This window comes from Chiloscyllium plagiosum, unplaced genomic scaffold (assembly GCF_037043375.1).
Source record: "Chiloscyllium plagiosum isolate Xiang-an unplaced genomic scaffold, Cpla_swu_hap1 HiC_scaffold_8, whole genome shotgun sequence".
In the NCBI taxonomy this organism is placed as follows: domain Eukaryota; kingdom Metazoa; phylum Chordata; class Chondrichthyes; order Orectolobiformes; family Hemiscylliidae; genus Chiloscyllium; species Chiloscyllium plagiosum.
In genome coordinates, this window is record NW_028270146.1 from 329,335 (window position 1) to 338,240 (window position 8,906).

Sequence of the window (8,906 nt, forward strand, 5' to 3'; positions counted from 1 at the left end):
GCTGGGCTGAGAGGTGGCAAATGGAGTTTAATGTGGACAAGTGTGAGGTGAAGAAGGGCTTATGCCCGAAACGTCGATTCTCCTGCTCCTTGGATGCTGCCTGACCTGCTGCGCTTTTCTAGCAACACATTTTTCAGCTCTGATCTCCAGCGTCTGAAGTCCTCAATTTCTCCAAGTGTGAGGTGATACACTCTGGACGGAGTAATCGGAATGCAAAGTACTGGGCTAATGGTAAGATTCTTGGGAGTGCAGATGAGCAGAGAGATCTCGGTGTCCATGTACACAGATCCCTGAAAGTTGTCACCCAGATTGCTAGGGTTGTTAAGAAGGTAAAAACAATGACTGCAGATGCTGGAAACCAGATTCTGGATTAGTGGTGCTGGAAGAGGACAGCAGTTCAGGCAGCATCTGAGGACAGGCAAAATCCGAGGACAGGCAAAATCGACGTTTCGGGCAAAAGCCCTTCATCAGGTTGTTAAGAAGGCATGCAGTGTTTTGGCCTTTATTAATAGAGGGATTGAGTTCCGAACCAGGAGGTTTTGCTGCAGCTGTATAAAGCTCTGGTACGGCCACACTTGGAGTATTGTGTACAGTTCTGGTCACCGCATTATAAGAAGGATATGGAAACTTTGGAAAGGATGCAGAGGAGATTTACTAGGATGTTGCCTGGTATGGAAGGAATGTCTTATGAGGAAAGGCTAAGGGCCTTGAGGCTGTTCTCGTTAGAGAGAAGATTGAGAGGTGACTTAATAGAGACATACAAAATAATCAAAGAGTTAGATAGGGTGGACAGGGAAAGCCTTTTTCCAAGTATGGGGACGGCAAACACGAGGGGACACAACTTTAAAGTGAGGGGAGATAGGTATAAGACAGATGTCAGAGGTAGTTTCTTTACTCAGAGGGTAGTAAGGGTATGCAATGCTTTGCCTGCAACGGTAGTAGATTCGCCAACTTTAAGTGCACTTAAGTCGTCATTGGACAGGCATATGGACATACATGAATAGTGTAGGTGGGATGGGCTTCAGATTAGTATGACAGGGCGGCGCAACATCGAGGGCCGAAGGGCCTGTTCTGCGCTGTAATGTCCTATGTTCTATGTACAGAAGGGACGCCAGAGAAGGGTTCTTTACGCAGAGAGTTGTGAATGCATGAAATGCGTTGCCAGCGGTGGTGGTAGAAGCAGAGTCATTGAGGACATTTAAGCTACTGCTGGACATGCACATGGATAGCAGTGAAATGACGGGTGCGTAGGTTAAGTTATTATATTTTATATTAGGATTAATCCTCAGCACAACATCGTGAGCCAAAGGGCCTGTTCTGCACTGTATTGTTCTATGTTCTGTGTGCTAATATGACATTGCTGCAGCCTTGAGTTACCTTGTATCCTGAGGCCAGTTCCAACTTGTTGCAGATGCTCATGAGTCTGCTCTTGGAGGCACCGTACTTATATGGCCAGCAGTGTTCACTTCCGTTTCTGATCAATGGTAACCCCGAGATAGTGATTGGGAGGTGGGCTTCAATGATGCTGAGTCAAAGAAGGTGGTGCTGAAAAAGCACAGACGGTCAGGCAGCATCCAAGGAGCAGGAGAATCTTCATCAGCTTATGCTCAAAACATTGATTCTCTTACTCCCTGGATGCTGCCTGATCAGCTTTTCCAGCACCACACTCCTCGACTCTAATCTCCAGCATCTGCAGTCTTCATTTTCACCCCCTTTAATGATGCAACCATCAAATGCCAAAGGTCACATATTGTCTCTTGTTCTAAGATGGTCATGGCCTGGCACATGTGTGGGACAAATGCTACTTGTCACTTGTCATCACAAATCTAGGGCTATCGTTCAGGTCTTGCTGTCTTTGGACATGCACTACTCCAGTACCTGAGGATTCGGGAAAGGTGCTGAACAACGTGCAGTCATTGGTGGTCTTTGGAGACAGCACTTTCCTGGATGGCAACGTCAGTGTGCCTTGAGACGTAGAGTCACATAACATGGAAACAGACCCTTCGGCCCACCTTGTCCATGCTGACCAGGTTTCTTAAAATGAACTTGAGTCATAGAGTCCTACAGCACGGAGACATGTCTTTTGGCCCAAATTGGTCTATGCTGACCAAAATGTCTGACCTCCATAACCCCATTTCCCTGCACTTGGCTCATATCCTTCTAATCCTTTCCTATCCATGTATTTGTCTAAATGCCTTTTAAATGTTATTAATGTTTATGCCTCCACCACTTCTGCTGGCAGCTCATTCCATATGCATATCACCCTCTGTGTAAGAAAGTTGCCTCTCAGGTTCCCTTTTATGTCGTCTTGTCCTCCATTCTCCAACTCTGGGAAAAAGACTTAGTGCATTTACCATGCCTCTCATAATCTTATACACCTCTAAAAAGTTCCCCCTCAGTCTCCTATGCTAAAAAAAAACACATTCTAGCTTGTTCAACCTCTCCCTAAAACTCAGACCATGGAGTCCAGACAATATCATTGTAAATTTCTTCTGCGTTCTTTCTAGATTAGTGACGTCCTTCCTACAACAAGGTGACCAAAACTGAACGCAATACTCCAAGCGTGGTCTCACCAACATCCTGGATAACAGCAACATAACTTCCCAACTTCTATACTCAACGACCTGACTGATAAGAGCCAGTCTACCAAAAGCCTTCATCATTGCCCTGTCTATCTGGGACACCACTTTCAGAGAACTGTGAACCTGAACTCCAAGGTCCCTCTGTTCCATGACACTCCTTAAGGCCCTACCATTCACCGTGAAATTCCTACCTTGATTTGACTTTCCAAAATGCAAGACCACACACTTATCCATACTAAACTCCATAAACTCCCCAGCTGGTCAAGGTCTTGCTGCAATTTCTGATAATCTTCCTAACTGTCCACAATGCTGCCTAGCTTAGTGCCAACAGCAAATTAATGAATGCCTTGCACATTCTCATCCAAATCATTGATATAGGTAACAAACAGCAATGGACCCAACACTGACCCCTGAGGTACTCCACTACTCACAAGCCTCCAGTCTGACAAGCATCCTTCCACTATTACCCTCTGCGTCCTATCATCAAGCCAATTTTGTATCCAATTTGCCAGCTCACCTTGGATTCCATGTAATCTAGCCTTCAAGGGCAGCCTACCATGTGGAACCTTATCAAAGGCCTTACTGTAATACATATAGACTATGTTCACTGCCCTGCCCTCATCAACCTTGCTGGTCACTTCATCAAATCTGTGAGGCATGATCTCCCACTCACAACGAAACTAGTCCCATTTGCCTGTATTTGGCCCATATTCCTCTAAGCCTATGCTAACTATGTAGCTGTCGAAATTCCTTATAAATGTTGTAATTGTACTCACCTGTATTACTTCCTCTAGCAGTTTGCTCAATATACATACACCCTTTACCTATTGCCCCTCATGATTTTATAAACCTCGACCATGTCACCCCTACATCTCTGCCGATTCAGCCTCTCCTTATAACTCAAACACTCCATGTCTCGGTAGCAGCTTTGCAAATCTGTTTTGCACCCTTTCCAATTTAATAACATTCTTCCTATTGCAAGGTGACCAGAATTGTAAATAGTATTCCAAATGTGGCCTCACCAAACATGACTTCCTAACTCCTGTACTCAATGCTCTCACCGATGAAGACAAGTATACCAAATGCACCACCCTGTCTCCCTGACGCCACTTTCAAACAATTATGTACCTAGACCGCTTGGTCTCTGTTTGAGAACACTCCCCAAGAGCCCTTCCATTAACTGTGTAAGTCCTGCCCTGGTTGTCTTACCAAAATGCAATATCTCGCATTTATCTGAATTAAATTCCATCTGCCATTCCTCAGCCCACTGGCCCAGTTGAATAAGATCCCGTTGTACTCTTAGATAAATATCTTCACTGTACACTATACTCCAATTTTGCTGTCACCCGCAAACTTACCAATCATGCCTCCTTTATTTTTATCCAAATAATTTATATAAATAATGAACAACAGTGGACCCAGCACCGATCTTTGCAGCACACCGCTGGTCACAGGCCTCCAGTTGGAACAACTCTCTACCACCATTCTCTTTCTCCCACTGTCAAGACAATTTTGTGTCTATTTGGCCAGCCCTCCCTGAATTCCTTGTGATCTAACCCGACTTAACCATCTTCCATGCGGAACCTTCTGAAGGCTGTGCTAAAGTCCATGGAACATAAATGTGTCTGCAATTGCATGGGAATCAACAGGGGACAAAGTCTGACATAGGAGAAAATTTGAAATAGCAGAATCTGAATCTGAATAAGTGCATACATGACACAACGCATTGAAATTGAGGAAAGCAACTTTTGCGGAACAGTATTGAATCCCTAACGAGCAACAGTAGGCTAACTGGAAAGAGCAAATTAATGCAAAAGCTGGAATGTGTACTGAAAACAACAAATGCTGGAGGTCAGAGTGGGTCAGACAGCACTGGCGTGCTTTGACTCTCCAAATAAAATGCCCCTGCCCACCTTTTCCCTCCAACTCCACATTTGTTATGGTTAATCACTCTAACCTGCACACTGCAGGGGAATTTAGTACAGCGTATTCACCCAACCTGCATGTCCCTGAACTATGGGGGGAATCCCAAGCAACCACCAGAAACGCACTCAGACATGGGGAGAACATGCAAACTCCACACTAGCCCAAGGCTGAAAATGAGCTTGGGTCCCTGGTGCTGTCAGGCAGTAGTGCTACTAGTTACCTGATGAAGGAGCAGTACTCTGAAAGCTAGTGCTTCAAATAAACCTGTTGGGACTGTAGCTGGTGGCACGGTGGCTCAGTGGTTAGCACTGCTGCCTCACACCGCCAGAGACCTGGGTTCAAGTCCCACCTCAGATGACTGTCTGTGTGGAGTTTGCACATTCTCCCCATGTCTGTGTGGCGTTTCCTCTGGGTGCTCTGGTTTCCCCACACAGTCCAAAAAGTGTGCAGGTTAGATGAATTAGCCATGCCAAGTTCCCTGTAGTATTAAGTGAAGTGGGAAATGGGTCTGGGTGGGTTGCACTTTGGCGGGTTGGTGTGGACTTGTTGGGCCAAAGGGCCTGTTTCCACACTGTAAGTAATCTAATCTAAAAATAACCTGGTGTTGTGTGATTTTTAACTTTGTCCAGCACCAGCACCAGCACCTCCACATCATAACCACTACACCGACAATGCCGCTAGTTTAAGAAGCAATGGAAAGCAATGGCAGCCAGTTGTCAAAATCTGTGTTCTTTTGTATTTTATACCTTCCTGCCCCGATTAGGAAACCTGCAACATTGTTGCCAGTCTTGCAGCACGTGGTATTAACAAGTTTGGAAGCTGTTTACCATATCAAAACATTGAAGTGGACAAGAAAGGTACTGGTGTGTAATAACGGAACTATGAAGTTCAGTATAATTTTTGTTTGCTGATTTTAGATGGGCTTTCTCACAGATAACTGGAAACCCTAATTAAAATTACTTGTTCTTTTCTAAGAATCTGTTTTCACCTATACGGCTGTGACATTATCTGTTACTGATCATTCAAATATCAACCAAGGAATCCATTCCAGGAGAGAAAAGGAACAATTACGTTCTGTTCTTCTGGCTGATTTGCAATGGTTTAGGTTGTTTCATATGAGCAAATTGGAAGCTAAAAGCCAAGCCGAACAAGCACAACTTGATTTCAACATGCCAGTGTAATGAAGGAGCAGCACTCTGAAAACTCGTGCTTCCAAATAAACCTGTTGGTCTATAACTTGGTGTTGTGTACAAAGTTAAAAATCACACAACACCAAGTTAGAGTCTGGCAGGTTTATGTGGAAGCCGGGCTGCCAGAGGAAGTGGTGGAGGCTAGTACAATTGCCACATTTAAAAGGCACCTGAATGGGTATATGAATAGGAAGGGTTTGGAGGGATATGGGCCAAGTGCTGGCAGGTGGGACTATATTGGGTTGGGGTATCTGGTCAGCATGGACGAGTTGGACCGAAGGATCTGTTTCCGTGCTGTACCTCTCCAGGACTCGAAACACAACTTCAAACAGTATGTTGGTGCAATGTCCTGACTGTATCCAAAGTGGCATTATCTCAACCAGTTTCTTTGATGTTAACCTGTATGTAGATGAGTGAGCTGCTTCTTTTACAACAATCATTTAAAAGCAACATTGAAGAAACTGGAGACATTACCAATGCAACACCAATGTGATTAGTTTAAACACTGAGAAGTCCATGCAAGGAAGTGTGAAGCTTATTCATTGAAAACAAAAACATTCGGCAGATCAGGTCTGACATTCCAACATAAAATACCACAAAGCACTTCACACATCTGATTGCTGCATGTTTACACCAACCCAGGTCTGTCCAGTAACTTAAAGATATAAGCTAATAACATGATCAAAAGTAATATGACTTTCATGAATAAAGCTCCAAACTGCAGACTCTCTGTGATGTATTTGGCAAAACAGTCACCTGGTCAAGTATCACTCCAGCGAACTGAGCACATATTCCAGCTAGGCAAAAGTGAGGACTGCAGATGCTGGAAACCAGAGTTTAGATTAGAGTGGTGCTGGCAAAGCACAACAGGCCAGTCAGCATCCGAGGAGCAGGAAAATCGACGTTTCAGGCAAATGCCCTTCAGCAGGAAGCTGACAGCTTTATTGTGTGTAATTTCTGTATTTCCAGCATCTTAATAGACTTGAATATTTCAAAACTATTTAATTGATGAAAAATCTCTGCACAATCCAGTAGGAAAGAAATAAACACATCTTTTTTGAGAAACCCAGCAGAAACTATTAAAAAATGAAAAATAAGAATTCAACTCTCTCACATGGTGAACTGACTAAACTATCTTTCAAAAACTCTGATTTCTGGACACAGAGCATCGGAGTCAAAGAGGGTGGTGCTGGAAAAGCACAGCCGGTCAGGCAGCATCCAAGGAGCAGGAGAATCGGCATTTAGGCATAAGCCCTTTGTGTCCGAAATGTTGATTCTCCTGCTCCTTGGATGCTGCCTGACCGGCTGTGCTTTTCCAGCACCACACTCTCGACTCTGATCTCCAGCATCTGCAGTCCTCACTTTCTCATAGAACACAGAACATCGTCAGGAAACCCTGAATAAGTTTTAGGAATAAAAAGAAACGAGAGGTTGATTGGGAACTCATTCAAAGACAGCACTAATCTGTCTTGACTGGGGAGTCTGATCCCCGTGGTGCCCAATGGAAACTGAACAGCAGTGTGTGTCTGTTGAGACTGTGATGCTGGAAAAGCACAGCAGGTCAGGCAGCATCCGAGGAGCAGGAGAATTGATGTTTTGGGCATAAGCCCTTCATCAGAATGTGTTGGCCAGTTCAAGTGAAACCAGACAGATCACCAATCTGTTCCACTGTCTGTCAATAGCAAAGTGCATCCTTCCCTGTACAGGTCTGGATCCTAAAGTTGATTGGAGTACTAACAGTAAGCTATTAAAATGAATAGTTCCATGTGAGTTGCACCATCAGAAATGTTAGCTCAATATATTCAAACTGTAAAATCTCCAAAGCTCCAACCCATCTGTCAAAAAAATTTAGATTCAATCCATAAGTTATCACGCTTACCTGAGTGTGTGTCATCATCTTTGAACTCCACTCCTCCAACCACAACAAGGACAGAACCCCGTGGTCCTCACCTTCTGCTTCACCAGCATCTATCAAATGCCTTACTGAAATCCATATACACCACATCAATCGCTTTACCCTCATCCATCTGTTTGGTCACCTTCACAAAGAACTCAATAAGATTCGTGAGGCAGAACCTACCCTTCACAATCCGTGTTGACGATCCCTAATGAACATATTCCTTTCCAGATGATTATAAATCCTATTTGTTATAACACTTCATCCACAACTGAAATAAGACTCACAGGTCTATAATTTCCAGGGTTTTCTCAACTCCCCTTCGTGAACAAGGGGACAACATTTGCTACCCTCCAGTCTTCTGGCACTATTCCTGTAGACAATGATAACATAAAGATCAAAGCCAAAGGCTCAGCAATCTCCTCCCTGGCTTCCCAGAGAATCATAGGATGAATCCCATGCAGCCATCTATTTTTACACTTTCCAGAATTGCTAACGCTTCCTGCTTATGAACCTCAATCCCGTCTAGTCTAGTAGCCTGTATCTCAGTATTCTCCTTGACCATATTGTCTTTTTCTCATGTGAATTCTGGTGAAAAGTAGTCATTTAGCGCTTCCCCTATCTCCTCTGACTCCACGCACAACTTCCCACTACTCTGCTTGATTGCCCCTAATCTTACTCTCGTCATTCTTTTATTCCTGATATACCTGTAGAAAGGGTGTAGGTTTGCTCGCTGAGCTGTAGGTTTGATATCCAGACATTTCATTACCTGGTTAGGTAACATCATCAGTGGCGACCTCCAAGTGAAGCGAAGCTGATGTCTCCTGCTTTCTATTTATATCTTCCTCCTGGAAGAGGTTCCTGGGGTTTGTGATAATGTCATTTCCTGTTCGTTTTCTGAGGGGTTGATAGATGGCATCTAGATCTATGTGCTTGTTTATGGCGTTGTGGTTGGAGTGCCAGGCCTCTAGGAATTCTCTGGCATGTCTTTGCTTAGCCTGTCCCAGGATAGATGTGTTGTCCCAGTCGAAATGGTGGTTTTTTTCATCTGTGTATAGGGCTACGAGGGAGAGAGGGTCATGTCTTTTTGTGGCTAGCTGGTGTTCATGTATCCTGGTGGCTAACTTTCTTCCTGTTTGTCCTACGTAGTGTTTGTGGCAGTCCTTGCATGGAATTTTGTAGATGATGTTGGTTTTGTCCATGGGTTGTACTGGGTCTTTTAAGTTTGTTAGTTTTTGTTTGAGAATGTTGGTGGGTTTGTGTGCTACTAGGATTCCAAGGGGTCTTAGTAGTCTGGCTGTCATTTCTGAA